Source organism: Microtus pennsylvanicus, chromosome 14 (assembly GCF_037038515.1).
Source record: "Microtus pennsylvanicus isolate mMicPen1 chromosome 14, mMicPen1.hap1, whole genome shotgun sequence".
Taxonomy (NCBI): Eukaryota; Metazoa; Chordata; class Mammalia; order Rodentia; family Cricetidae; genus Microtus; species Microtus pennsylvanicus.
The window spans coordinates 3,804,290-3,808,650 of record NC_134592.1 but is presented as its reverse complement, the minus strand read 5'-3'; the positions used below and the strand labels follow the sequence as shown (position 1 = coordinate 3,808,650).

General features: G+C 40.5%; 1 long non-coding RNA gene across 1 annotated transcript; it reads right to left on the bottom strand.

The window, feature by feature from the left end:
• Positions 1 to 2,827: 2,827 nt before the first annotated feature.
• Positions 2,828 to 3,296, bottom strand: LOC142835017 (uncharacterized). Its single transcript, XR_012907711.1, has 2 exons — positions 3,207 to 3,296; positions 2,828 to 3,132 (listed from the first exon to the last, which is right to left on the bottom strand). It is a non-coding gene; the product is annotated as an uncharacterized LOC142835017 (long non-coding RNA).
• Positions 3,297 to 4,361: the final 1,065 nt, after the last annotated feature.

Sequence of the window (4,361 nt, the reverse complement as noted above, 5' to 3'; positions counted from 1 at the left end):
ACTGAGCTAAACAGAGAATTCTCAACAGAAGAACTTCAAATGGCCAAAAGACACTTAAGGTCATGCTCAACCTCCTTAGCTATCAGGGAAATACAAATCAAAACAACTTTGAGATATCATCTTACACCTGTTAGAATGGCTAAAATCAAAAACACCAATGATAGCCTATGCTGGAGAGGTTGTAGAGTAAGGGGCACACTCATCCATTGCTGGTGAGAATGCAAACTTGTCTAACCACTTTGGAAATCAGTGTGGCGGTTTCTCAGGAAATTCGGGATCAACCTACCCCTGGACCCAGCAATACCACTCTTGGAAATATACCTAAGAGATGCCCTATCATATGACAAAAGCATTTGTTCAACTATGTTCATAGCAGCATTATTTGTAATAGCCAGAACCTGGAAACAACCTAGATGTCCTTCAAAGGAAAAGTGGATGAAGAAAGTGTGGAATATATACACATTAGAGTACTACTCAGTGGTAAAAAAAACAATGACTTCTCGAATTTTGCATGCAATTGGATGGAAATAGAAAACACTATCCTGAGTGAGGTAACCCAGACCCAAAAAGATGAACATGGGATGTACTCACTCATAATTGGTTTCTAGCCATAAATAAACGACATTGAGTGTATAATTTGTGATCCTAAAGAAGCTAAATAAGAAGGTGAACCCAAAGAAAAACATATAGTTATCCTCCTGGCTATTGGAAGTAGACAAAATTGCCGGGGGAAAAATTGGGATCTTCGGGGTGGGATGGGATGGGGGTAAGGGAAGATGGGGAGAGAAAAGTGAGAAGGGGAGGATGGGGGGAACTTGGGGAAACAGTATGATTGGGATAAAGGAAGGTTGGATAGGGGAGCAGGGAAGCACAAATCTTAGTTAAGGGAGCCACCTTAGGGTTGGCAAGAGACTTGAACCTAGAGTGGATCCCAGGAGCCCAAGCCGAGGTCCCCAGATAGTTCCTTTGGTAGGGAACCTGAAATGACCCTATCCTATAGCAATACTGACTAATATCTTGCATATCACCATAGAACCTTCATCTGGTGATGGATGGAGATAGAGACAGACACCCACACTGGAGCACCGGACTGAGCCCCCAAGTTCCCAATAAGGTGCAGAAGGAGGGAGAACATGAGCATGGAAGTCAGGACTGCGAAGTGTGCACCCACCCACTGAGACAGTGGTGCTGATCTATTGGGAGCTCACCAAGGCCAGCTGGACTGTGACTGAAAAAGTATGGGATAAAACCGGACTCTCTGAACATGGCAAACAATGAGGGCTGATGAAAAGCCAAGGACAATGGCATGGGGTTTTGATCCTACTTCATGTTCTGGCTTTGTGGGAGCCTAGCCAGTTTGGATGTTCACCTTCCTAGATATCGACGGAAGGGGGCGGACTTTGGACTTTCCACAGGGCAGGGAACACTGACTGCTCTTTGGACTGGAGAGGGACATGGAGAGGAGTGGGGGGAGGGGGAGAAGGGTGGGAGGAAGGGGAGGGAAATAAGAGGCTGGGAGGAGGCGGAAACTTTTTTTTCTTTTTCTCAATAAAAAAGTTTATAAAAAAGAACTTGGAATAAAGTTCTTGATATTAATACTCCCAAGACATCTTTCCCACTATATGCAAAACCTACAGATCCTTTTATGAATTTGTAAGTCATTTACAAGAAGCTATAGAGCAGCACATTGATAATAAAGAACCTGCTTCTGCGTTGTCTCTTTCATCTGCTTATTAAAATACAAATTTTATCTAACAAAGATTCATTGTGTAGTTGTTAATGCCTCTCCTACTATTGTTGACTTTATACAACCATGCCAAAAAACGATGGCACAGAGGAATGAAAAGGTCAGATTCTGGCAGTTTCCTTGTGGCTTCCTTTATGTTTCAAATGTGGAGGGTAATAAAAATTCTCAAATATAAACAAAAACTTGACAATCAGCCTAGGATAGTAAACCTTCCTCTAACATACCTGCAAAATGTAAGATGCAATTTCACTGATCCAGTCAGTGTCAATCTAGATGTGGAGACAAAGACAATCCAATTTCAGAAAGCAAGCAAATGAGCAACCAGGGCTGCTGATGAACAGGACCAGGCCTCTTATATTCCCAGCTTGGAATCCCATTGCTCTGCCCCCAATGCTATCTATGGAGAAGCCCAATTTGTTGCCAAAGTAGCAAATTCTATACCCTCTGGATTCCACAGCTTGACAATCCTTAATCCTAAAAGAGTAAGAAATTTGATTGCTACTGCCAATAACAATTCATGACCACAATGTATCAATAATTAAAAACATACAATTTGATTTCATAGAACAGCTTTAAGAACCTAAACCAACATCTATAGTGACCCCTTCCAACAAACTACCCTTGCTTCTTTGTAGGAAATCAAACTGTACTATGAAAGGGGCTTTTGTTTGACCAAATGCTGTTGATTTCCGTTATACTAACATGATGATAGCTTTATCCCAGCTACTCCAACAACAGTTCCAGTCCCTGAGGTTTAAGAGATATTTATATCAGAATGTATTGCTACAGTTTGTCCTATTCTGCTTTATAAGAAAGAATCATGTCAGTGGAGGTGGTAACTGGTAAACATCTGGTCAAGTTATGGCCTGCTACGAGGCATCCTGAATCAGCATCACTTCCTTCCCAGCAGTCCTTTTGAAAAGGTGACAAAGACCTTAAAGACTGATTTGACAAAGGGACACTCATAATGATTATTTCTCAGCAAGTCTCCAGGCTAATCTCTCTGCCATTTCAGTCTAATGGCAGCTTCTTGCTTCTCCAGGGTTTCTGACACACTCAGGATGTGGTTGCAACACTGTGTCTTGCACAGTAATAGACTGCAGAGTCTTCTGATGTCAGGCTGCTGAGCTCCATGTAGGCTGTGCTGGAGGATGTGTCTGCAGTCAGTGTGGCCTTGCCCTGGAACTTCTGAGCATATTTAGTTTCACCATTTTCTGGATCAATCCTTCCAATCCACTCCAGTCCCTGCCCAGGCTTCTGCTTCACCCAGTGCATATAGTAGCCAGTGAAGGTGTATCCTGAAGTCTTGCAAGACATCTTCACTGAAGCCCCAGGCTTCACCAGCTCAGCCCCAGACTGTAGCAGCTGGATCTGTGAGTTCACACCTGCAGAGAGAAAGGCGAAGTGGATGCCATTGTCACCTGAGAGTGTGAAAATCTGTATTTGGGGAGAGTGTTACCTGTAACTGCTGCCAATAGGAAGAGTACAATATAGCTCCATCCCATGGTGAAGACCTTGTGTGCTCAGTGACTGTAGAGAGGACACTGATCATATGATGTTATGGTGTGTGTGCATCCCTGTATTTACCACCATAAGCTCATGTGATTTGCATATTCATGAGCAGGGACTTCTTAGATAAGTACCTAGTTGAGTTGGAGAAAAAGGAAGTACAGGGCACCTGGGTCAGGTAGCAAGATGCTAAGGTTCAAATCCTAATCCTTTCTGGGGAAATGATCTCGTACTTCTTCCCTGAGCACTGTGCAGACCCTCTGTAAATAACATCAGGGCCTAAGATCTCAATTGATTCAGGCCTGAAACAGTTACTCGCCTTGACACAAGGTTATCAGATTGTTTATCAGGTGATTGTGATTATGAAGATGATGGCCATTAGTAATTACAAAACCTGCTAAATTTGCAGAATTCGTAGCATCCTTTCAGATATGTACAATTTATATTTGCCTTTGCACCTTGTTAAATATAAAATAAATAAAAACTGACATAAATGATCAAAAGGTAGAAACATTTGGTTATCAAGGTGTATTACATCACTTTCTCTAATAACTGAATTATAGAAATAAATATAATTGTAAACAGATGATTCCAGCAAGAAAATGTGTTTATATATGCAATAGAACAGAAATATTTTATCTAAAGGAAATAAAGAAATGGCATCACTCTCAGGAAATTCAATGCAACTATAGTTAAAGACCCACTTAGAAATGTAGACATTATAAGAGTATTTCATTATTAGTTTGTAGATTTTGTGACAAAACATTTATATATGCCAATACATAAAAATGTTTAAAAGAAACTGTCTAGCATAATAAGTGGAAAAACAGGTAGGTCAAGAAATAAAAGAGTAGTGATTTTCAGGAAATTTACACAGTCTACAATATCATTTTGAGTGAAAATTCTAAACATATATTAAAATAGTTACAGTTTTCAAAATGACTTTTCTTATTCTTAATTTTGATGTATGCTATGTTTTATGATCAAATCTACCATAAATATGTCCCTCTGGCTCAACTTGGGACCTTCCATTTAATCTCTTTCCCATATTGCTGACCTCTTTTCTTTGTTAACACAGTGAATCCAATCAGTGCTATATGAACAC